The sequence below is a fragment of the Ziziphus jujuba genome, chromosome 1, assembly GCF_031755915.1.
Source record: "Ziziphus jujuba cultivar Dongzao chromosome 1, ASM3175591v1".
Taxonomy (NCBI): domain Eukaryota; kingdom Viridiplantae; phylum Streptophyta; class Magnoliopsida; order Rosales; family Rhamnaceae; genus Ziziphus; species Ziziphus jujuba.
Genome location: NC_083379.1, coordinates 37,229,678 through 37,257,612, shown reverse-complemented (window position 1 = coordinate 37,257,612; position 27,935 = coordinate 37,229,678). Strand labels below are relative to the sequence as shown.

The 27,935-nt window shown below is 36.5% G+C and overlaps 1 pseudogene; it reads left to right on the top strand.

Annotated features, from left to right (window-relative positions):
• The first annotated feature begins 592 nt into the window (after nucleotides 1-592).
• LOC125421991 (probable terpene synthase 2) lies at nucleotides 593-27,485 on the top strand (annotated as a pseudogene).
• The last annotated feature ends 450 nt before the right edge of the window (nucleotides 27,486-27,935 follow it).

Sequence of the window (27,935 nt, the reverse complement as noted above, 5' to 3'; positions counted from 1 at the left end):
TAACCTCTATCAAATTTTAAAATAAATGATAATATAATTTGATATCAGAGTTAAAGATTGAAAATATTTTGAATTTAAAACTTAATAATTTTACTTAAAAAATTAAACTTAATAATTCTATCCAAAAAAAGTACAACTGGACATCCAAAAGAAGAGCGGAGAAAAAATATAAAAGAAATTGAAAATTCACCTTCCAGCTTAAGCTTTTTTAAAAAAATGTCAGGACTTTTAGTAGTTCATGGTTCGTCCCAAATTACAAATTCCACATTCCACACCCCGAGTTATTCGTCACTGCACCAATTTTCATCATAACATTTGGGGGAACCATTTCCTCTCCTATTCCTCTACACCACTGGTACATGTATATAATTATATATACGTATATGCTATTATGCTTCAACTTTTTCACTCTATTTGCTTTTTGGTGGAATCCATTCTATGTGTTATATATACGTTTTATGCATGTGATGGTATACATAATTCATCCCAAATTTGTTCCTTCAAATGAAATTATGAGAATTAATTGTTATTTTAAGACCTAATAAAGTGCATGGGTTGTTTTAACTATACATTATAGAAAGTTGATAGTGATATGGAGCAACAGGTTCAAAAACCTAAAGATGAAGTGGCAAGGATGCTAGCTGCCATTTCTGACAATTCGTTAGAAAAGCTACAACTGATTGATGATATCCAACAATTGGGTTTGTCTTACCACTTTCATGACCAAATTTATGAAATTCTGCAAGATATTCACAAAATCAGTATTCAAAGTAGTATCCACAATTTTGACCTATATACGGTGTTTTTATGGTTTCGGTTACTCAGACAAGCAGGTTTCAACATATCAAGCAGTATGTGCTCCGAAAGAAGAGTATATATATATATATATATAATTTTTTTTTTTTGGTAAATCTGGAACAAGAATATATATACATATAGTCCATCTATGGTGCGGATGGTCCTCATGCGGACCACAGTATTGGTGACGGTTTTTCATAGTATTGGTGACGATTTTTTAAGAAACCGTCGTTAATACTATGAAAAACGGTCACTAATACTGTGGTCCTCATGCGGACCGTTCTCACCATAGAATTTCCATATATACATATATATCACGGACACATATGTAAAAGTCTTCCGTACACACACAAATATATATTCATATATAATGATTAATTTTTTAGTGACTTAACAAAATATAATTTTTTTTTTGACCAAAAGTATTCACATGTTATAAAAGCTTAGTTCACAACCAAATGTGTGTGTATATATACACGAATATGCTATTGTTGGGAAAGCCTTTCACTACTTAGTGGAAAGCAACCATCTCTAGCTGTTAGATTTTGTTGATCATTTATATCTAATAGCTATGGATGGATGTCACCCATTATATGGTGCTTGACTTCGTCCACAGCAACTAAGTTAAATTAGGTCCTTACTTTTTCAGTCATTTGATCACATTAAGAGTTTATATTTAAAATTTCATTTATTAATCATTTAATTCTGACAGTGTTAATGCTAACATCAATTTTTCAAAGGCTAATAAAGAAATATTTGATATTAAAATGATTATATCATTTTGATGTGAGTCGTCAGTTGTCACCAATAGACTTATAGCATCTAGAATATCCTGAACTTCATTACATATAAAATATTACTATATATAAATATATTTGCAATTAAAATTATTACTTTATTTCACAGCTAGATAATTTTGTGGCTAAAACTTTAAACATCATAGATATAACAGTTGGCATAAAAGATTTTATTTGTGAAGCTAGCAAATTTGGTAACAAGTTGTTACCAAACATAATGCTTAGTCTCTATTCTATCGTTAAAAAATATATATATATATATATATAGATATATATGTATACATGTATATTTATATATATAACTAGCATAAAATTTATTCATAAAATTTGTTTATCATCACCAAATGTAACGAGATACCGTTGCCATCAATTTCGTGTTTAATTAAGACACATTGCTATGCAATATAGCATTGTTCATGATTTAAAAAAAAAAAGTGATCATTTTAAGTTATAAGAAATTAAAAGCTACATATACATTATTTGTAACAATCTGTATCAAAATACCCACGTTGTATAATTTTTATAAGGTTTGATCAAGTTTGACCATGTGAACAATATGTGGGTCCAAAATTGACTTTTTTTATGGTTAAAATTTTGGTTTGACTGATGTACCATTGTATAGAGTTCATTGATATAAGTTCGTAGACTAGTGGCACGTCAAATTCTAAGTTACGGATAAAAAGTTATAGCTATGTAAAGTTTCAAATACCAGTTTTATATCAATATCCAAATTAGTTTCCGATTTTTGTTTATTAGTGACCTAAAGCTCAATATAAATGTTGGAAATCGTGCCCAGTAGGAAAAAAATTTCAAAATATCCATTTTATCCCCTAAACATGAGAAATTTCTCACCAGACCCACAAATCCAAACTGGGTCATTTCGAATCCATTTTACGCCTAACCGGGTCATCACCGTTTTGCGCAATTCTGGCCAGCCTCCTTATGCACGTAGTAACCACCATTGTTACCTACCCTTAGGTGACCACACGACCAAATTTCAGGCCAAACTGTCGGCTGACATACTATGATCGATCGTTTGAAGCTGGCGGCGGCTGTTTCAAGCCAACCCCTACACCAATCCCCCTATTCTAGGACCCTCTGAACTCATTTTCGTGGTCCATTTGCCAAGATTCCTCACCGTTTAACAGATACATTAACGTGGACTTCGGCCAAGTATTGCGACAAGTTTCCCGGCCACATGACACTTTTGGACCAAGGTGAGTACACCATTGCATTCATTATCTCTTGGGCTTTCCATTGATATAAAGTTTATGAATTTTGAAGGTTGTTTGATAATTTTTTTCATTTTTAGATCAATTAGTTAAATATCGGATAAATTCGGACTGTGTTTACGCAAAATTGATCAAATTGAACAAAATTGAATTGGATTAGCGAAACTAGATATTATTAGTGTCAGGACCCGTCTAAAATTCCTCACCGGAACCCTAAACAAGCCCTGATCCCAGGGAAACCCTACCGGACCCTCCTATGGAAAATCCGGCAGAACCCCCCGTAAGGGATGGACTTACCACAAATTCCTGCACTGAAAACACACTTCTAAACGTTCCCTTTATTCCTCCCACAATACTACAAGTTGATTCCACAAATTTCAGCACTCCAAAAATAAATAACAGTAATTCAGTGCATAATAAATACATAAGTGTCCCATACAGTATACAGAGCTTCATGAAGTACTACTAAGTATAGAATACAACAAGAGTGAAAGAATATTACAACTACAATAAAGGAAGAACAGGGTACTTCACGAACTAAAACAGCGATGAAGATCAAGTCTGCTCCGGATGAACACCGACAACCTGGTACTTAGAGGAACGGAATTTGAAAATATGAGATGCTAATCATCTCAGTGAGTGACCCTATCTACTATACAATATAATATCATGGTAATAACATAGATAAATAATAGTTACTTGGAACTAATAATTTCTCTAAAAACCCTTACAATTCTCTCGGTTGGAAAAGTTCCCCTTTTAAAACCTTTTCACAAAACCCTTTATTCGTATTCCCCGAAAACCAAAACATCAAATAAATACCAGAAACGGTAATAATTATATTTTTAATTCCAATACAGTTTTAAAATATTTATTTTAAAATCCCAATTCTGAAATCACCTGATGCACCTACTATATACCAGTGGCGCCAACAGTACCCAGCATCCCAAGGTACTGCCAGACAGGATATTATAGAAAGAAACCGGCATACGGTCGCGTGGCGTCTCACTGTGCCGCTGCTAACTGGTGTCCCGGCCATGGAAGGGTGGCCTACCCTCATCCGATGGCAACCACAGGACAACCTCATAATATCACCTGCGCGCTACTCACACCCACCTGCGCGCTAATCACATCCGTGTGCACACTAATCATATCACATATAAATAGAACACCAGTACATGTACGGTGCATCTAAAAATCATAAAATTCACATATTTAATTTATATATCAAAACTCACATTTTGCATAAACATAGCGGGTTTATTCCATCCGCTTGAACTCGGAAATCCTCCACAATTTCTTTATAATCAACGTCATAAATTCATGAAAATTCAACTCCACCAACTCCCAAATCCACCAATTTAAATATCCACATTTTTCCAATAGCGTAAATAATTCTTGAAATATAATAATTAAATCACATAATATTCCATGGGCATGCTTACAAAAATTGAAGTCACCAACATAAACAAATATTTTCCTTAAAATATTTGAAATCAAATCATGCCCGATTTAATGTTAAAACCACAAGAATTTCAAAATTCTCCAGACCATAAAATAATTTTCACATGGCATAAATTTATATAATGCATATTTTCTTTAATCAAAATAAATTCACCAATAATTCCACAATAAATCAATTAAATATTTGGCACATAGAAATTAAATTCCACATATTCAAATCACACATAATATTCACCAATTTAATTCCCAAATTTAATTTGAAGGTGGGTCAGTCACCTTAAGCACGTATCTCAATCAAAATCCTCCGTAGGATCGACTCCGCTACCAGCACGTACACCTAAAACATCCACGATACCAAACCATAAATATTAATATTTTAATCGGATAACTCCCAAATGGGTACCCGGGGAGCGAACACCGAACGATATCTAAAATTTACGAGTTATATACCGAATCGAAGCTCGAGTGATGAGGATCACGGATTCGATCTTAATTTCCGGTGATCGGACCCGAGGTGGTCGGAATCTCGCCGGAAAGCTTTCGGGTTTCTACTTCGCAATTCTCCCAAACCGTCCGAATTGGTGGAAACGGATGCCGGATTCGGGTTCAGGAGGTCGAACACAGTCGGGAGGGATCGGCGGTGCAACTGGGTACTCGCCGGAACAGTAACTTCCGGCGAGCCGCCGCGGTCACAGGCAACCGTCGCTGGTAGCGGCGCGTGCGGTGGCCGTTGGCTGAGATTTTTTGCAGATTTGTAGATCGAGGGGAGAGGAATCCAACGGGATCGGCGGTGAGGCAAACGGAGGCTGGACGGCGGAGAGATCGGGGTTTGAAGAATTTCGGCCCCTCGTCGGAAAAAGCTCTGATCCCGGCGCGTCGGAGGTCCGGTGGCCGTGAAATTTGGTGGGCTGGTCGGAAATGAGGAGGTGGTGAGGGGTGGCTGGCGCGTGTGGCCGGAAAACGGCTGGAAATGGGTCAAACGGCGGTGGTCGGCGGTGGAGGGAAAAAAATCGCCGCCTCGATCCGGGAGCGTCCGGCGGCCAATGGTCATGAAAATTGGAGGTTAGGGTCGCGGGGAACTGGGCTTCACCGGTGGCCGGCGCGTGTAGCCCTCTGGTGGCCGGACAGTGGCCAACCGGTGGTGGCTGGTCGTTTCTCTCTCTCTCCTCTCTCTCTTTCTCTCTTGTCCCTGAGATTTTTGTCAAATAAAAGCCACAGTGGTGATACTGTTCATCCACGTGGACCAATCAGATGACGACACGTGGTATTTCACTGTTCATCGACTCAAAAACATTAAAATATTACGGTATCCGGCAAACTTCACGCGTTCATAACTTTTTAACCGGATGTCCATTTTAAGCGTGCCGCTAGTCTGTGAACTCGTATCGACGAGCACTTCAGAACCATGCATGAGTCAAAGCTCATTTCCCCATAAATAAAAAGTCAACTCCGGCACCCCTTGGACAGTGTGGACTTCAACTTGTTTTGCTCATAACTTTCAAACCGTAGCTCCGTTTTCAACGTGCTACTAGTCTACAAACTCGTGCCAACGTGTACTTCGTAACGGTACCTCAATCAACCTAGAATTCTATCCGGGTCAAAAAGTCTACTTTTGACCCCTTGGTCAACGGTCAAAGTCAACAGTCAACCTCGATCAATGTGCAAAAATTCCGACATGGTTCGGGACGGGGTGTTACAATTAGGACCCATTAGATGGTTCAATTTTGAAAGATTAGCCTTTGGATGAAAAACCCCAATTTTAGATATCATGTCTTAAGGATACGCAGTATAATTAGACTGGTCAGAGTCCAATTTGCTTAATTTTATAGTTGCAGTAATCAATTTAAGACATTTGGTGTTGAAAAATGCCTTTGGTTTAGTTATTGAAGCTTGAAAAATATTTTATTATATTACAGACACTCATGTTGAGTTTGGAGGCAATCTTGTAAGAGAGCGGGGGAGAAGGAGTGAGCATCTGCAGTACTGTGAGTGGTTATATTTTTAAAATGTTTTGGGCATGTAGCATAATATATATTGTTTAGTTATTTTACGTATATATCATTTGATTTAAATGATTACTTTATGCATATATGAATATCAACATTTACATATATGTGTTATAATTTTATGTGGATTTTGATAAGATTTTAAATGGTTTCTAATTCTAATGAGTTCATAATGAACTTGTGGATCATGTTATTTAAATATCAAAGTATTTGAATTGGGGTTTTAAATCATTTTGAAAATTAATTGATTTGATGAAGCAGATCGAAAATTATATGATTTTAACCATGTTCAAGTATTTTTGCCATGGTGTCGTGAGGTTGGGTTCATCACACAGGTTTATTATTGCCACGGGCCGTGAGGTTGGGTACGTCCCGACAGTTTATTATTTCTATGGTTCCTTTCCTATATTGAGGATCGTGAGGTGGGTGTATCCCATGGTTTATAGTTTGGTATATCGTATGGTATATTGTATAAGTTTTGAGTATATTGATGGATTTCAAATATGGTGGTTATTACTACATTTTTATAATTATTTTGTGAAATTGAGTTTATAATATTTTATGCTCAATATTTATATCTTGATTAAGACATTTTATAATAGTACAATGCCACTCACTGAGATTTTTTTATCTCACGTTTCATTTGTTTTAAATTCGTTCGCCTAGGCCCAGGCAGTTTTTAGCAGTCTACCTTGTGCATTGCTTGTTATTGGGTACTTTCCACTGCAACAGTAATACTTGTCTTTTTCTATTTATCTTTATCTTTTGAGACTTATTTGTATAAGTTGTTCTTCTAAATTTTACAAATACTTTTAGAATACTCTGATAAGTTATTGGGCATAGTATTGACTGTATTATAGTTATGTTGTGGTGGTTTTTATATATATATATTGAGATATTATTGATAATACTTATGTTCGGTTGTCTACATTTTAAGTGAGATTCCAATGGATATCCTCTAAAGATTGCCCAGTGGGACTTCATTAGGCGGGACCACTTAGGAGATCCTAGGAGGGTTTCCGAGGTGGGTCCTATCAGCTTGGTATCAGAGCTTTAGGTTTTAAATTTCTCCTGGTTGTGCATTGCTGTATGACTCATCCTATTTTTGCCTTCCACACCTACCTTTTTGTTGGTGTTAATTAGATTTTGACTGATTCTTTCACATAGAACTTTTTCTTGATGTTGTGAGGAGGCAAACATGGTTGCCAGCATGCAACAGTTGAAAGTACAGATGTGTCCACTTATAAGGAGCATGTAGTCAGGCACGTAGCTCGACCACTTGAGAAGAGTAGGTTTACTAGGTGTTCTATTAATTAGGCTCGTAGACTTGGAGCAGTAGGTTTTGATGGCTGCATAGATCCTATGCAATGTCGAGACGAGGATAAGATCACATTAGCTAGCTTTATGCTAGAGGGAAAACACAAGGAAAAGGAATGGCAATTTAAACCATATAGCCCGAAACCTACGGTGCACATCCCTTAACGGGGGAGTTTTCCCCCAACAAATTGGGGATGGGGGGTGGGCTCGGGTTATTAGTTTAAAACCCAAGCCAAGGTCGGGCTGGGCCGGGCCTAGGGAATAAAAAGCACGATCCGGTATCTATATATATATATATATCTATATATTTTATGTAATTTCATTAAAGTTAAACCCTAAGAAAAAGAACCCTCAATCCCTCACTCATCTTCGTCCTTCTTGCCGTCATCACATCTTTACTTCACCTCACAGAGCTACTACCGCCAGTGCCACCAAGCTGCCGCCACCAATCTACCGACTGCCCGACCATCACCCACTAAGCTGTCAACTGCCGACTGCCCGACGACCATTACCCACCTTAATCACAGCTAGAACAAATTGAAAGTAGAACCGTAGAAGTATTTTTGTTTTTGCTATGTTTTCTCCTTTTGCTAACCAGTTGTTTATGCAAGCTTTCTGGTCATCGTTTCCTTTTTGTCATTGTAGTGTAGCAATACCTTTCTTCTTGAGTAGATTTTAGAAAATGAACATCTAAGTAGGCTTGTAAAGCATATTATAAACAATAGAATAAATATCCCACTGTTATTCTCTTCCTCTCTATGTGCTTTGCTTTGACCGGGGGTACTGGTCTAGGAACCATCAGCCGTGGAAGCACTAGCTTATCTTATCTCATTCATAAATTCATTGAGTTGTAATAAATTAGATTAGCTCAAAAAATAAGCAGTTGTAATAAATGTATAGCTTGACTTTAGTATCAGATGAATCAAGCTTTGTCTGATTGCTTTCAATCCCATCTCATTATAGGTTGGTGAAGGAGAAGAGAAAATGAGTTAAAATTAATTTTGCTGGATAGAGCTGTATGGCAATACAGTTTGTGATTCCAACCTTTAACATTATATATAATAACACCATTTTTATTTTTTAAATAGTTTTTCTATGGCTGTTTTTCTTGGATGAGAGCAAAATAAGTCGATCACATTTTTTTATGAATTTGTTTGAATTGAAAGCGTTTTGTCATTTGGTATCTTTGAGCAGGTTGTATTTAGCTTTCAAGAAAAAAGGCAATTGAAAATTAGTGTTGGTGATGGTGAGATTTAGTTTTGTTTTTTTTTGGGGTTGATAATTAGTTTAGGACACGTTTCTAGTCTAATAAATTTCAAAGCAAAATCATATTTTGTGTTGGGCAAAACGGATTACAAAAGTCAGGCTATACATTTATTACAATTGTTTTTTTTTTTTTTTGGAGCTAATCTAATTTATTAAAACTCAATGAATTTATGGATGAGATAAGGTAAACTTTAACCAGCACATTGTACTAACCTATAATAATAATTGAAGATTCTTTCCCTAAACTTTATTTTCCTTACCATTTAATCTTTTCATTTAAAGCATCTATTTGTGTTTTTATTCTTCAAAATTATGCTATTAAGAAGTGACTTGAACAGCCAATAATTGTCTTGAGGTTTCAAATGTTAGCACATGGTCAGTTGATTGGAAATAAAATGTATATATATATATATGTATAAATATATTTTTTTCATAATAAAAAATACTAATAATTAATTAGATAAAAAGGTATACAGGTGGCACATCTAAAAATCCAACATGTTGAATGTATATATACGTATATATAGAAAATTTAAAGAATTTGATTCAGTCCTAATCTCTTAATTGTTCTACTGTAATTGACAGTGCACGAGACCAAACTCTTATTATAATTCTCAATTCATTGGTCCAATTATCTCACAAGTCACATCTCTCAAATTTAAAATATATTTTTCGAACTTCAATTTGAAGGTGGCCTATGAGTCGGTAGTTTTAAATTTTTCATCCGTTTGAAAAGGGTGCCATAGTTCACAAGAGCCAAAGAGTAGTGCATAATTTATGAGATAAATGTCTTTTTAATTTATTTTTATAACAACAAAAGATTATTCAATAAGCCGAGTCTATTAAATTAATATCAAATTATTCTTTTTTTTTAAGGTAAATTATGGCTGAAGCTAGTGGTTCGATGGAAAATGTTAATCCACCCTCACTTGGAAGCAATCCACATGATAAGGATCAAGCATCATCAACATCTTTGAGCAACATTTCGACTCCAATTAGTACTCCTCAAGAGATACCTGGTCAAGAAGAGCAAACTCCAATAGAGGTATGTGATGAGGATAGTAATCAAGTAATTGGAAAAAGAAAATTGTTTTTTGTTGTGTGGAATCATTTTAAAAATGTAAAGACAGATGGAGTGGATAATTTTATATTAATTATTGTAGTAAGAAACCAGGAGGAGAGAGTAGAAATGAAACAAGACATTTACATGATCATTTTAAAAGGTGTCCTCTTTGAATACAAAAGGATATTAGGCAATCAATATTGAATCCTACTAAAGATGCCGGTGGGAAAGTTAAAGTTGGCACATACACTTTTGACCATGAGAGTTCTAGAAAGGAACTTGCAAACATAATAGTTTTGCATGAGTATCCTCTTTCAATAGTTAAGCATTATGGATTTAGGAGGTTTATGAATATGGTTCAACCATTGTTTAAAGTGGTTTCTCATAACACAATTAGGAGTGATATCTTTAAATTATATGATTATAAGAAATCCAAAACAATGGAATTGTTAGAGAAGAATTGTGGTATAGTTGCAATTACTACAGATATGTGGACATCCAACCGAAATAGAGGCTTCATGGCTATTACGACACATTTCATTGATGATAATTGGACACTTCAAAGTCGAATTATAAGGTACTTTAAAAATTTTTATATTAAATTTAATATTTATTAGATTATTTCATATATATAAGTCAAATTAGTTTAGTTTATTATAATTATCTATTATTATTTTTTGTAGGTTTGTATATGTGCCTTGTCCACATACTTCCGAGATTCTTTTTAATGTTTTTATGGATTGCATATTGGATTGGAATATAGATGGTAAGCTTTCTACTTTGACCTTAGACAATTGTAGCACAAATGATGCTTTGGTCAATCTTCTTTTGGATAAACTTCCTAATTCTTCACTTTTGTTAAATGGTCAATTTTTTCATATGTGGTGTGGTGCACATATATTGAATTTAATTGTGAAAGATGGTTTGGAAATAATTTGTGGAAGTATTGAAAAAATTTGTGAAAGTGCTTATTTTTGGACAGCAACACAAAAAAGAGAGGAAAAATTCTTAGAATGTGTTTATCAATTAAAAATTTATTGTGATAAGAAGTTGGTACTTGATTGTAAAATAAGGTCAAAGTCTACATATTTGATACTTACTACTGCTTTGAAATATAAGACTATTTTTCCTCATTTGAAACAACGTGAGTCACTTTGCAAATGTTTACCTAGTGATCAAGATTAGGATTTAGCCAAAGAGATTTGTGAAAGCTAGAGTTGTTTTATGAAGTGACTGAAATATTTTCAGGAACAAAGTATCCTACAGCTAATCTTTTTTTTCCACACATTTGTGAGATTAGGATGTCAATTTGTGATTGGCTAACATCTTCTTATGAGGAAATTAGATTGATTGCCTCAGGTATGATATCTAAATTTGAACAATATTGGAGTGAAACACATGGAATAATGGTTGTAGCAACTCTTTTAGATCCAAGGTATAAAATAAAAGTGATAGAGCATTATTTTCCTTTGATTTATAGGGATGAAGGTGTGCATAAGATAGCTTGTACGTCAAATTTACTATGATTTGGTGAAAGAATATCTATCAAAGAGCAATTTGAGTGCAAATGTCCCAAATGTTTCATCTTCCCAACCCAATGTGCTTTCATTTGGAAAAAAAAGATAATTTGGCAAAATTTGATTTATTTGTTTATAGTAATACTAATGTTGATCATGTTAAATGTAACATCCCGTCCCAAATCGCACCGGAATCCGTGCACGTTGACCGAGGTTGACCGTTGACCGTTGACCGAAGGGGTCAAAAATTGACTTTTTGACTCGGTGGGAATTTCGAGTTGACCAGGGTACCGTGACGAAGTGCACGATGCCCCGAGTTCGTAGACTGGTAGCACGTTGAAAACGGAGCTACGGTTTGAAAGTTATGAGCAAAACAAGTTGCGCTCCAAACTGTCCAAGGGGTGCCGGAGTTGACTTTTTATTTATGGGGAAATGAGCTTTGACTCGTGCATGGTTGTGAAGTGCTCGTCAATATGATTTCACACACTAGCGGCACGCTCAAAACGGACATCCGGTTAAAAAGTTATGGACGTTTGAAGTTTACCGGATACCGTATTATTTTAATGTTTTTGGGTCGGTGAACATTGAAATGCCACGTGTCATCTTCTGATTGGTCCACGTGGCATGAACAGTGCCACACAGGGGTTTTTATTTGATAAAATTCTCGGGGAAGAGAGAGAAAGAGAGAGAGGAGAGAGAAAGAGAGAGAGAGAGACCGCCGGCCACCGGAAGTTTTCCACTGTTCCGGCCGAGTTACTGTGAACGCACCGGCCAGCAAGCTTGCACTCCTCATTTTCGGCAAAACCTCCAAGTTTCACGGCGAACGGCCGCCGGACGCGCCCGGATCGGACCTCCGAAGATCGGCGGCGAGTTTTACCCCTCCACCGCCGGCCACCGCAAATCGACCCACTTCTGGCCATTTTCCGGCCACACGCGCCGTACACCCTTGATCCTCTCCTCAAGTCCGGCCGACCCACCAAAAATCACGGAAATCTTCAAACGGTGATTTCTCCGCCGTCCGACCTCCGTTTTGCTCACCGCCGGTCCCGTTGGGTTGCTCTCCTCACGATCTACAAGTCTGCAATATTTCATGACCAACGGCCACCGTACGCGCCGCCGCCGGCGACGGTTGCCGGTGACTGCGGTGGCTCGTCGGAAAGTACTGTTCCGGCGAGTACCCAGTTTTCCGGCCGACTCCAGTCCGCTGTGTTCGACCTCCTGAACCCGAATCTAGCTTCCGTTTCCTCCAATTCGCGACGGTTTGGGAGAATTGCGGAGCCGAAACCTAAAAAGCTTTCCGGCGAGTTTCCGACCCCGTCGGGTCCGATCACCGGAAAGTAAGACCGAATCCGTGATCCTCATCACGCGAGCTTCGATTCGGTGCACGCGCGAGTAGTGGAGTTGATCCCGAGGAGGATCTTAGTTGATTTGCGTGCTCAAGGTGAGTGACCCACCTTCAAAAAATTATTTTGGGCAATTAATTATATTTAATTGGTATTTAATTTGGTATTTAAATTTATGCTCATGTGGTGTGGTTTATTTATGGTTTTATTGTGGTTTAATTTATTTGTTATGCATGAGCATAGTATGTTTCGGTATTATTTGTACGTGGTTTTCAGTATTGATTTTTCGGGCATAATTGGGTTAAATATTTTACGAAAATATTTGTTTAATTTTTATAAATTTTGCCCGTGGTATTTTTATGGTTGCATTTCATACTTCGAGAAAATGATGGTTTGTTGATTATCGCTGTTTTGTACCGGGTTGTTGAATAAAAATATGTGGGATGGTGTTTTGTGAAAATTTGGTATACTTCGCATGGTGGTTTTTGGAAAAACGGTACGGTTGGTTACTTATGTTTAGTTTTTAGACGCACTCATACAGTATTGGTGTTCTGGTGTATGGTGTATGGACACGTGGTAGCACGCGGTTATTATGTGGTTTAGCGTGCGGTTATTACTTCACCCGTGAGTTGCCATTGGACCGTGGGCAGGCAAGGTTATTGTTGCGCACAGCCGCCCCCCTCCTTGGCCGGGTTGATGGTTTTAGCAGCGGTACTGTCGGGACGCCGAAGTGACCGTTGCAGGTTTCTCTCTTTAACCCCCCGCCAGTTGGTGCTCGGGACGCTGGGCATCACCGGTATATGGTGTGGTGCGTCGGTGTAAATTGCAAATAATGGTTTAAACCCCAAAGGTGTTCAAAATTATTTACTATAATTTATTATATTTTTAATTATATATTTGGGGTATGTATTATTTAATTATTGTTTACCAAATGGTTTAATCCCTTGGTTTTTGGGAGGTATGTACATTGGGTTTTGCGAAAAGGTTTTAAAAAGGGAACATTTCAAATGGAGCGTTTGGTGAGAGTTTTGAGGGAAATTATTATTTTCCAACAGTTATTATTATTTATTTATTAATTGTTGGTATTTGTTCTATTCCTTAATTGCTATTACTATTATTTTTATTATCACAAAAGGTGTTCAGTAGTTCGGGTTACTCACGGAGATGATTAGCATCTCACACTCTTAAATTCCGTTCCCTTAGGTGCAAGTGGTGGTAGGCGTTCTTCCGGAGCGAACCAAGTTTTCCGCTGCTGTTGTGTTTCGAGAAGTACTTCTGTACTCTTTCATTTCAGTGTATTATTTCTTTCAGCCTTGTTGTATTTCTGTTGTTTAGCACTTCTTAAAGCTCTGTATACTATTGGGATACTTCTGTTTTATTTATGCACTGGACTGTTGTTGCTTTTGAGAAGTGCTGAAATTTGTGGAATCAGTTTGTAGTTTGTGGGAGGAAGGGGATGTTTATAGAAGTGTGTTTTCAGTGCAGGTAGTTGTGGTAAGTAAATCCCTTAGGGGAGGCTCTGTCGGATTTTCCGTTGGAGGGTCCGGTAGGGTTTCCCTGGGATCAGGGCTTGTCTAGGGTTCCGGAGGAGGAATTCTGGACGGGTCCTGACATTAAATCTGAATTTGATCATTACTTGGAGGAGCCGATTTTGCCTAGATCTAATGACTTTGACATATTGGCATATTGGAAAGTAAATGCAATGAAGTATCCTACTTTGTATAATATTGTAAGAGATATTTTAGCCATTCTAGTATCTGCTGTTGCATTTGAGTCTAGATTTAGTACTGGTGGAAGATTTGTGAGTCCACATCGAAGTAAACTTCATCCTAAAACTTTGGAAGCTTTGATATGTGCACAAGATTACATATGGGCCGAAGTTAATGGTATGAAAAATTAAATTTTATATATATTTTTTTTATCTTAAATGCTTTTTGTATTTATTGTTAATTAATTAGTCTTATTATTGTTAGTTTCATATTCTTCATCATATATTGGAACTTGTCCTTTTACTATGAGTGATATAGAAATTGATGAGGTAAATTGAATTTATTTATTACAAAAAATGTGTATATTTAATAGTTAAAAAAATTATTGATATTAGTTAATACTTTTGCTTATTTTTGTAGCAATCAACTCTTATGGAACATTCTTCCATGGAGACTTAAGGAAATAAGAAGATTTATTATGTGTGTGTATTTTTATAAACTTCATGTTTCTGTATTTGGACTATATTGCATTGTATTTTTTTAAGGATGTATTTTATTATAATTGTAAATTTGGACTTTAATGTATTTTATTATATTTTTATTTTGGACCTTGATACATTTTATTGTAATTTTATTGCATTTTAGTCACTTAATTTATATTTTATTCATAAAAAAATTCTTATATATAAATTTCTCAAAAAAATATACCTATTATAAAAAAGGGAAAAACCATCCCGTCCGCGATAAGGGAATCCCCGTCCCTACCCCGCATCTAAAGAATAGGAAAAACCGCAGGGATGGGATTGTAAAAAATGACCCTGCCCCTCCCCATTAACATTCCTAACAAGGAAGTGGAGGATGTATGAAAGAACTAGGAGACCTCACATTTGGACATAGTTCAAGACTAGATTTCACACCAAATTTTGTCCTCCAAACTTTGTTAAGATTAAGAGGTTAGAGTTAGACATTCACTCAAGATAGCATGACAGTTTCTGAGTACGAGAAGAGATCTATGGAGCTATTAGAGTTCTACCTCAACTTGATTGCCAATGAGATTAGCAAGAAGAAGAGGTTTCTTGATGGTTTAAGCTAGCCTATAGCGCTGAGCATCTCAGGTGCCGTTTACCCCATGAATCAGTCTATGAGAGATGTTATCTTCGAGGTAGAGGGACACACCTTGATGCACAAGTCTAAAAGCTTATCTTTTGGATGACATGTCATGGAACCCATAGCTAGCGATTGTCTAAAAGAAACAACTTTAGTTCAAAATCATTGAATGGTGGAAGATTTAAAGGAGACAGACATAGCCCAAGGATAGTAGATCCCAAAGAAGTGACCTAGTCAGGTTCAGGACAGTGGAAAGTGAACAACGGTAGTAGCCATTTTTAGAGATCTACAGTCCAAGGTAGTTTATGTGGCAAGTTTCATGATGGGCAGTGCCAGTAGAATGGATCACGATTTCATTACAAGCAGTCAGAACAATTTAAAAAGTATTGCCTCTATCGAGGAAATGGTCAGGCTAAAGACTTAAGATCGGGTACATTATTTTAGCAGATTGATGGGTACAAAGTACATGATACATAGATAGGCCGAACTTCAAGAGGTTCTACCAACACTGGATAGCAGTTTGCATTCACAGCCAGAAACGGAGGTCAAAGGGGACGACCATTTACCAGAGTTAAGGTGTATGCTATTATTAGATAGGAGGCATAAGTCATCCCAATGTTGTGACTAGTACATTATCTATGCTTGGTAATGATGGACATATTTTATTAGCTCAAGGATCATACGCTCTTTTGTTTTACGTGAATATGTTGCACAAGTTGGGATGACTCCAAATCCATTGGGTTATCACTTGGAAATTTCCACCTTCACAAGAAAGTTCATTTAACTTAGCCAAATGTTTGAGGGTAGTTGTTTTCATTTCATGGAAATTAAGATCTTAATATTAGAATCTGGTATAGACAAAGTTTGGTTGATGCATTTTGATGATCTGATGTGGGACAACTTCATGAGAACTAAGCTGTAAATTTCATAAGTTCGTTTTGTGGCATCTGCTTCTGGGTGATGATTTTAGATCTTGGTTTGATATTTTGTTTTCTTGGAGATTCAGGGTTTTATGCCAACGATGTTTTATGGATCTAAGGTGGTTGATATTCTTGATGATAACTTAATCTCCTACGGAATATGATTTTTGGGACATAGGTAGAATACAAGAAAGTGATGAATGTTTTCTTATGGTTGAGTGTAACAGCCCAATCCACCCGCATGAGATATTGTCCGCTTTGGGCCCAGCCCGCATGGTTTTAAAAGGCCTCTCAGTGGTTAGGGGGAATCTTCTTCCAACCCCTACCTGCCAATCTCACTGGCCCGGGCCTCCCTGGCCCAACCGAGATATTGTCTGCTTTGGAAGCTAGGTGGTGAGCCCAATCCTACCCCTCACGATTTTACGTTCCCTCATAGGAAGGCCTCTCAAGGGAAAGGTATCCACACCCTCTTATAAGGCATGCTTCGTTCCCCTTTCCAACCGATGTGGTATCTCACATTGCAGATCTAGTAACTAGTTCTTAGTACTTGGTTGTGATATTAGAATTAAGATTTAAATTTCTTTATTGCTTGAGGTATGTATTCTTGGAGTTTGTTTGATATTGGAAGAATTTGAGGTTTCTTCAAGAATGATATTTGAGATGACGAAAGGACTTGGACTTAATCTTTTGGTTTCATATTCTTTAGTGTTGACAATCTTGAGGATTTCTTTTAGGCTTTATAAACAATCTAAGGCTCTTCATTGGAATAAGTATGAGAGTTTTTCATTTTATGACTTTGATGAATTTAGTCAAAAGAAAGATGTTTGTCAAGATTAAGAAAATTGAATAATCAATGAGAACATAGATCTTATAATTGCAGGTACTAGGAGTGTAATTGGAGGCAAAGAAAAACAATCTCAGTTTTAACTTTTTGATACTGGTATTTGGTTTGAGGAAATTAGATTTAAATTCTAAACTTTCTTTTTGATTTGTTGGATGGATTTTTGAGGGAATTATAAGTTGTTAATTATGCTTCTAGGCAGTTGAAAAAGCACGAGTTAAATTATCTAACTCATTATTTAGGACTTGCTGTACCAATCTTTATATTGAAGGCTTGGAGGCACTACTTTCATGGAGTTTCTCGTTGGACCTTTACCGATTATAAGAGTCTTAAGTATTTGTTTATTTAGAATGAGTTGAACTTAAGGTAAAGGAGATGGATGAGGTTGCTCAAGGATTATGATTACACTATTCCTTTGATGTTTAAGTTGCAACGGTTGGGTTTAATTTATGAATGCATACTTCATGAGAACTTTTTGCTAGCTTTTGACTACGACTGATACTTATGGATTGTGTTTTTAAAACCCAATTTGAAGACCTTTACTTGATGAGCATGAGAAGGAAAGTTAAACAAGGGGGAAAGTTAGATTTTTCTATTAGAGGCAATTGAGCCTTGGTGATTGGTTCTAGACATTATTTTCTAACTAATGAAGAGCTAAAAAGGCAAATACTTGAAGAAGCCCATAATTCTGCCTATGCTATGTACCTTAGTAGTACCAAGATGTACCATACCCTGAAAGAGTATTATTGGTGGGTAGGGATGAAAATAAAAGTTGCTGAATATGTATCCAAGTATTTCACTTGCCAACAAGTGAAGGTAGAGAGATAAAAAGCCTTCTGGAGTTCTATAGCCCTTATCCATCCCAAAATGGAAATGGGAGTTGCATTACAATGGATTTTATATTCAAGCTTCCTCCCACAATTCATAGACATGATAATATTTAGGTGATAGTGGATCGACTCACCAAGTCCGCACATTTCCTACCCATTCGTGAGAGGTTTTCTCCTCAGAAGTTAGTGGAACTCTTCATGAATCATATAGTGAGTTTGCATGGGGTGCCAATATTGATTGTATTTAACAGAAATCCACAGTTCACTTTGAGATTTTGGCGAAGATTAATGAACGAACAAGGATTCAAGCTAAATTTGACTACTGTTTTTCACCCTTAGAGCAATGGACAATCTGGGAGGACTATTTAGACTTTGGAGGACATGTTGAGGTTAGTGTACTACAGTTCAAGGGAAATTAGAATGAGTATCTACTTTTGGCAGAGTTCACCTATAAGAATAGTTATCACTCGATCATTCGGATGTTATCTTATGAAGCATTGCATGGGAAACAATGTCGGACACCATTATGTTGGAATGAGACTGGTGGAAGAAAACTTCTAGGTTCTGAGATTATACAAGTAACAGTGGACAAGAGCAATATTATACGTACCAGGTTGAAAGCAGCACAAAATAAGCACAAGAGCTACGTGAACGTGCATAGGAAGGATCTAAAGTTCGAAGTTGGTGATTGGGTGTTCCTGAAACTCTCTCTCTGGAAGGGCATAGTACGCTTTGGAAAGTGAGGGAAGCTAAATCCTCCTGACATTGGACCATATGAGATAGTTGAGAGGATAGGTCCAACGGCTTACAAGTTAGACTTGCCAGAAGAGCTTTCTCGAGTCGATGATGTGTTCCACATCTCTTAAATTAAGTTGAGGGATGACTTATCTATGTAGGGCAAATTCTAAGTAGGAAAGAGAAAAAGCTTCTTAACAGGACCCTACCTTTAATGAAGGTTCTTTGGAGAAATAACCTAGTCAAGGAGGTGACTTGGCAATGAGAGCATCAAATGCAGATTTAGTATCCTCACCTATTTCAAAACTAACGTATGAATTTCGTGGATGAAATTTCATTAAGGGGGTAAGTTGTGACAACCTATACCAAAATACCCATGTTGTACAAGTTTGACAAGTTTTAACCAAGTTTAACCAAGTGAACAGTATTTGGGTCCAAAATTGACTTTTTCTATGGTTAAATTTTTTGGTTTGATTGATGTATTATTGTGTAAAGCTCATCGATACGAGTTTATAGATTGGTGCCAAATTTGAGTTACTGATAAAAAGTTATGGTTCTGTAAAATTTCAAATATCCGTTTTATATCAGTATCAAAACCAGCCCTAAATTTTCGTCTATTAGCAACCAAAAGCTCAATATAAATGTTGGAAAGCATGCCTAGTAGGAAACAAATTCCAACATACCCATTTTATCCCCCAAACATGAGAAATTTCTCTCCAGACCTGTGGATCCAAATCGAGTTGTTTCGAACCCACTTTATGCCCAACTGGATCATCACTGTTTTACCCAATTCCGGCCACCCTCCTTATGCACTAACTGTCAGGACCCGTCTAGAATTCCTTCCCCGGAACCCTAGACAACCCTGATCCCAGGGAAACCCTACCGGACCCTCCAACAGAAAATCCGACAGAGCCTCCCCTAAGGGATTTACTTACCAGAAACTACCTGCACTGAAAACGCACTTCTAAAACATCCCCTTATTCCTCCCACGAACTACAACTGATTCCACAAATTTCAGCACTTCTCAAAAGCAACAACAGTCCAGTGCATAAATAAAACAGGAGTATCCCAATAGTATACAGAGCTTTAAGAAGTGCTAAACAACAGAAATACAACAAGGCTGAAAAGAAATAATACACTGAAATGAAAAAGTACAGAGGTACTTCTCGAAACACAACAGCAGCGGAAAACTTGGTTCGCTCCAGAAGAACGCCTACCACCACTTGCACCTAAGGGAACGGAATTTAAGAGTGTGAGATGCTAATCATCTCCGTGAGTAACCCGAACTACTGAACACCTTTTGTGATAATAAAAATAATAGTAAGTAATTAAGGAATAGAACAAATACCAACAATTAATAAATAAATAATAATAATAACGGTTGGAAAATAATAATTTTCCTCAAAACTCTCACCAATTGCTCCGTTTGAAATGTTCCCTTTTTAAAACCTTTTCGCAAAACCCAATGTACATACCTCCCAAAAACCAAGGGATTAAACCATTTGATACACAATAAATAAATAGAAAACATACCCCAAATATATAATAAAAATATAATAAATTATAGGAAATAAATTTTGAACACCTTTGGGGTTTAAACCATTATTTGCAATTTACACCGACAATTACACCTGACGCACCACACCATATACCGGTGATGCCCTCCGATAGCCAGCGTCCCGAGCACCGACTGGCGGGGGGTTAAAGAGAGAAACCTGCAACGGTCACTTCGGCGTCCCGACAGTACCGACTGCTAAAAACCATCACCCGGACAAGGAGGGGGGCGGCTGTGGCCAATAACAACTTGCCTGCCCACGGTCCAATGGCAACTCACGGGTGAAGTAAAAACCGTGCGCTAAACCAGATAATAACCGCGCACTACCACGTGTCCATACACCATACACCAGAACACCAATACTGTATGAGTGCGTCTAAAAATAAACAATAACAACCAACCGTACCGTTTTTCCAAAAACCACCGTGGGAAGTATACCATATTTTCACAAAACACCATCCCACATATTTTTATTTAAACAACCCGGTACGAAACAGCGATAATCAACAAACCAAAATTTTCCTCGAAATACGAGATGCAACCATAAAAATACCGCGGGCATAATTTATAAAATTTAACCAAATATTTTCATAAAATATTTAACCCAATTATGCCCGAGAAATCACATTTGAAACCATGTAAAATTAATACCGAAACATACCTTGCTCATGTATAACAAATAAATTAAATTAAACCGCATTAAAACCATAATTAAACACACCACATGAGCATAATTTAAATACCAATTAAATATAATTAATTGCCCAAAATAATTTTTGAAGGTGGGTCACTCACCTGGAGCACGCAAATCAACTAAGATCCTCCTCGGGATCAACTCCGCTACTCGCACGTGCACCTAAACAACCACAGTGCACAAACCAAAAATATTAATATTTTATTCGGGTAATTCCCAAATGGATACCCGAGGAGTGAACAGCAAACGACATCTAAGGGTTATGAGTTATATACCGAATCAAAGCTCGCGTGATGAGGATCACGGATTCGGTCTTACTTTCCGGTGATCGGACCCGACGGGGTCGGAATCTCGCCGGAAAGCTTTTCGAGTTTCGGCTCCGCAATTCTCCCAAACCGTCGCGAATTGGCGGAAACGAAAGTCGGATTCGGATTCATGAGGTCGAACACTGCGGACTGGAGCTGGCCGGAATTTCGGGTACTCGCCGGAACAGTAATTTCCGGCGGGCCGCCGCGGTCACCGGCAACCGTCTCCGATGGCGGCGCGTACGGTGGCCGTTGGTGGTGAAATTTTGCAGACTTGTAGATCTTGAGGGGAGCAACCCAACGGGACCGGTGGTGAGCAAAACGGAGGTCGGACGGCGGAGAAATCACCGATTGAAGATTTCCGGCCCCTCGCCGGAAAACGCTCCGATCCCGGTGCATCAGTGGTCCGATGGCTGTGATTTTTGGAGGTTTTGCCGGAAATGAGGAGGGCAACGTTGCTGGCCGGCGCGTGCACTATAGATCGGCCGGAACAGTGCAAAAATTTCGGTGGCCGGCGGTCCTCTCTCTCTCTCTTTCTCTCTCCTGTCTCTCTTTCTCTCTCTTCCCCGAGACTTTTAACAAATAAAAACCCCTGTGTGACACTGTTCATGCCACGTGGACCAATCAAAAGTTGACACGTGGACCCAAAAACATTAAAATAATACGGTATCCGGTAAACTTCAAACGTCCATAACTTTTTAACCGGATGTCCGTTTTGAGCGTGCCGCTAGTCTGTGAACTCATATTGACGAGCACTTCACAACCATGCACGAGTCAAAGCTCATTTCCCCATAAATAAAAAGTCAACTCCGGCACCCCCTGGACAGTTTGGACCGCAACTTGTTTCGTCCATAACTTTCAAACCGTAGCTCCATTTTCGACGTGCTACCAGTCTACGAACTCAGGGCATCGTGCACTTCGCCATGGTACCCTGGTCAACTCGAAATTCCCACCGAGTCAAAAAGTCAACTTTTGACCCCTTCGGTCAACGGTCAACAGTCAACCTCGGTCAACGTGCACGGATTCCGGTGCGATTTGGGACGGGGTGTTACACTAATCAGCCACCATTGTTATCACCCTTGGGCGACCACACTGGCGAAATTTCAAGCCAAACCGACCACCGGTGCGCTGGGATCGGTCGTTGAAGTCGGCAACTGCTGTTTGGCGTTTTCCAGCCATTTGGCCATTTTTTGGCCACTTCAGACCAACCCATACACTCTTTCCCCCCATTTCTATGGTCTATTTGCTAAGATTCCTCACCATTTAAGAGATACATCTACGTGGACTTTGGTAGAGTATTTGCGACAATTTTTTGGGCCACCGAGGACATTTTTGCACGGAGGTGAGTACACCATTGAATTCCTTGTCTCTTGAGCTTTCTATTGATATAAATTTTGTGAATTTTAGAGGTCGTTTGATAATTTTTCCATTTTTGGGTTAATTAGTTGAATACGGATAAATTCAGACTATATTTGGACAAAATTGATCAAATTGGACAAAATTGAAGTTGGATTAGTAAACCTAGATATTATTAGGAACCATTAGATGTTCAATTTTGAAAGATTAACCTTTGGGTGAAAAGCCCCAATTTTAGATATCGGGTTTTAAGGATACGCAGTATAATTAGACTGGTTAGTGTCCAATTTGCTTAATTTTATAGTTGTACAAATCAATTTAAGACATTTGGTGTTGAAAAATGCCTTTGGTTTAGTTATTGAAGCTTGAAAAATATTTTATTATATTACAGACACTCATGTTGAGTGTAGAGGCAGTCCTGTAGGGGAGCAGGGGAGCAGGAGTGAGCATTTGCAGTACTATGAGTAGTTATATTTTTAAAATGTTTTGGGCATGCAGTATAATATATATTGTTCGGTTATTTTATGTATATATCATTTGATTTAAATGATTACTTTATGCATATATGAATATCAACATTTACATATATGTGTTATAATTTTATGTGGATTTTGATAAGATTTTAAATGGTTTCTAATTCTAATGAGTTCATAGTGAACTTGTGGAAATTAATTGATTTGATGAAGCCGATTGAAAATTATATGATTTTAAGCATGTTCAAGTATTTATAATTTTATATGCTTAAAATTGGTTTATATTGAATATATTTTACTATGGTATTTTTGGTTTTAACATCAAATGATGACTTGAAAATTTTGAAATATTTAAATAAGCGGTTGAATTTATGTATTAAATTATGATTTATGATACAGTATTATTTGGAAATGTATATATAATCTTACAAGATTGTTTTAAGAATACTATATTGGTTATATTAACCAGTGTCTCGGATCAGTATTATATTATAGCACGTGGTTTACCACAGTACCGTGATGTTGAATTCATTCCTCAGGTTTATTATTGTCACAGTGCCATGATGGTGAGTACATTTTGACGTTTTATTATTTCCATGATAACTTTCATATATTGAGGGTTGTGAGATGAGTATATCCCACGGTTTATAGTTTGGTTTATCAAATGGTACATTGTATAAGTTTTAAGTATATTGATGGATTTCAAATATGGTGGTTATTACTACATTTTCATAATTATTTCATGAAATTGAGTTTATAATATTTTATGCTCAATATTTATATCTTGATTAAGACATTTTATAATAGTACAATGATCATTCACTTTATACCATTGAGCATCATTTTTATGATATTAAATTGGAATACAAGTTTGGGTTTTATAAAATAATTCTTAAACGGGAAACTTTTCAAACGAGTAGAAGGAAAGGTCTTGAGAGAAAGTTATACGGAAATAAGTTATTATTTTTCTATTGTACTATGCCACTCATTGAGATTTCTTCATCTCATGTTTTATTAGTTTTAAATTCGTTCCCCTAGGTCCAGGCAATTACTAGCAGTCTACCTCACACATCACTTGTTATTGCGTACTTTCCACTGTAGCAGCAGTACTTGTCTTTCTTTATTTATCTTTATCCTTTTAAAACTTATTTGTATCAGTTGTTATTCTAAATTTTACAAATACGTTTAGAATGCTCTAATCTAGTTATTGGACATAGTATTGACCATATGTATGGTTATGCTGTTGTGGTTTTTATCAATATATTGAGGTATTATTAATAATACTTGTGTTTTGTTGTCCACGTTTTAAGCGAGATTCCATTGGATATCCTTAAAGGATTATCCAGTGGGGCTTCACTAGACGGGACCACTTGGGAGATCTTGAGAGGGTTTTTGGGATGGGTCCTATAATTATTTTTAGGTAATATAATCTATTGGATGTTATATGATGGATCACAAGTATATATCATGTATAATTACATTGTGATCAAGCAGATGTATATAAGAAGTTCAACAACGAGGAAGGAAAGTTCAATAAAGCCCTTACCACTGATGCCAAGGGAATATTGAGCTTATATGGAGCAACACATTTGAGGGTGCAAGGAGAGCAAATATTAGAAGAAGCTCTCGCATTCACTGCCACTCATCTTTCATCATCATCCTTGACATTGACAACAACCAAGTTAAGTCCTCCTCTTGCTGCACAGATCAAGCATGCCATAAAGCAGCCCTTTTGGAAAACCATCCCAAGGTCTAAGGCCATACATTTCATTTCACTCTACTAGCAAGACCTTCGCTTAGTGAAGCTCTGCTAACCCTTGCCAAGATGGATTTCAACATTTTGCGAAGAATGCACCAGAAAGAACATGCCCATATAACAAAGTAATTAAATCCTTAATTTTATGATTATGATTATGATTATTATTATTTTTTGGATATATTATCCGTTGATAACTAGATTTGGCTAATTAAAATGGGATTTCTAATGAGTTTATAATTATTAATTAATGACATAGATGGTGAAAAGATTTGGACTTCGTAACAAAGCTACCTTTTGCACGAGACCAGATAGTAGAGGGTTACTTTTGGAGTTTGAGAGTATATTATGAGCCCCAATACTCTCTTGCTAGAAAACTGTTGACCAAAGTACTTGCCATGTCTTCAATAGTTGATGATATATATGACGTTCATGGAACACATGATGAGCTCCTACTCTTCACGGATGCAATTGAAAGGTAAACTCGTAATATATAAAATTGCATGCCTTAGAAGTTGGGTTATCTAAATTACTATTCGATTCTATAGATATATATAAAGTTACTTTGCTATATATTTAATCTGGTTCGTTCAGATGGGATTTGAGCAGCATGGATCAGCTACCAAACTACATGAAATATTGTTACGAGGAACTCTTAAATGTGTACAAAGAAATCGAGGAGGTGATGACCAAGGAAGGAAGAAAATACCGCGTAGACTTTGCCATAGAAGAAGTAATTAAGTCGCTACTATACGCATGAAATTTGATCTCTGCTACCGAAATTACATTTTTCTTTATTAATTTGTGCAATTTTCTCCCACGTTGATATCTGAAATTTGATACTTTCGTTAATGTTTTATGAAAACTATACATATATATAAATGAAAAAACTAGTCCGAGTCTACATGGTTGAATCTAAATGGTTCTCTAACAATTACACACCCACACTGGAGGAGTATCTGGCAATCGGATTACTACGAAGGTGTGGTTTCTTGATGCTTACAATCACATCTTTCCTTGACATGGGAGATATTGTAACCAAGGAAAGCTTTGATTGGATTTCAGAATGGCCTACGATCTTGCAAGCTTCATGTATCATTTGTAGGCTGACGGTGACGTGGTTGGCCACAAGGTTTGAGACAAAACTCTAATTAATTAATTTTTACTTTGCGGAGTTTTACATCCAAAATTTTTCTTTTTGCTGGGACGTCACTTTTTTTTTTTTCTTTTTCCCCAACTTCTAATTAAAAATTAAAAATTGTATTTTAATACTTTATATTTTAGTCGGATTATATATCGAAACCATAAATTTAAAATATTTTTCATCAGATTCTTAAATTATTTAATTTAATATTTTCAAATTAACTAATAGAAAGTTGAAAATTTGAAAAAATCGATTAGTTTTTTTCAATTTACAAATAAAATGAACAAAAAATTGATTAATGAGAAAATTAATAAATTTTCTTTATTTTTAAAATTTGTTTTAATCTATTTGGAAATTAGGCTAATATGAAACAAATTATAAATTGAACATTTAATGTGAAATATTTGAAATTCAATGCCTCAATAAGCAAATCCAAAATTTTAGAATTTTGATATAAAATATTATAAATTAAACTATAATTGACATTGTTTGCACTAAAAATCCATACTTTTTTATTTTTTATTTTATTTTTTACTTTCTTTTTATTATGGTTAAAAGGCATATATTTAGTATTCACTCATGAAAAAAGTGTCTTTTAAGCTTGGATATCCCAATTACAAAGTTACTATTTCTTTTTTAAGTTTCAAATCGAAATATCCAAGTTTTTTTTTTTATTAAAAAAAAAATTCACTAAAGACGTATTAATTAATATGAATTTCCCTTTTATAAATACTACTAATATCAAACATGCAAATGCTTGTCAAGACAATTTATATAGAATTAAGTTGGATTAGTTGATGATGTGGCACTTTTTGAATTTGTAGTTTGAGCAGGAAAGAGGACATGTGGCGTCTAGCGTGGAATGCTATATGAAGCAACACGGTGTTTCGGAGAAGGAGGCTTACATTGAACTGCGTGAGAGAATTGTGGAAGCGTGGAAGGATATAAATGAGGAGTGGGTTGAACCAAGACATGTGCCAATGACCCTCCTTGAGCGTGTAATCAATCTTGCAAGTCTGATAGATCTTCTTTACAAGGATTCTGATGGATACACCCATTCTGGAGAAAGATTATTACATCTTTGCTAGTAGATCCTATACCTATATAATTGGCATTGATTGTGGTTTCTTTAAAATAAGAAAAGAAAAAAAAAATAAATAAAAGTATGGAAAGTTTGGTTAGAAGTTCGAGTGGAACTACAAATCGATGAGCTTCGTTCAGGCTGCTAAAGCATGTAAATCTTTCGATATAACAGTACCCGAGGATTGATCAGTTATTTATGCTTTGAAAGATGATGAATTCACAATGCAAAATCAAAGAAAACGGTGCGATAGAAGCACATCTTGAATACAAACCCATTTTTCCGCTTTTCTCCTCCTCTGTTTTACACGGCAATGACAACAAATACTCATCCAGAACAACCACACCAAGCACCCACACCACATCTAAATTATAATACATTTGTTTTCATAAAAGAATGTGGCTTGTTATAATTACTAATTACTTCAGTCAACATAAATATTCCACCATCAATGCCCCAATTTTATTTGATTGGATAAATTTTAAAATAGTTAAATCTAATCCAATTTAGCCTCATTCACTAAATAATCTACTTTAAAAATTTTGAAAACTTATTAGCTGCCCAACTACATGAAAAGTATATATGATATTCATTTCCTTAAATTCAGAAATTGATGTGCACTAACG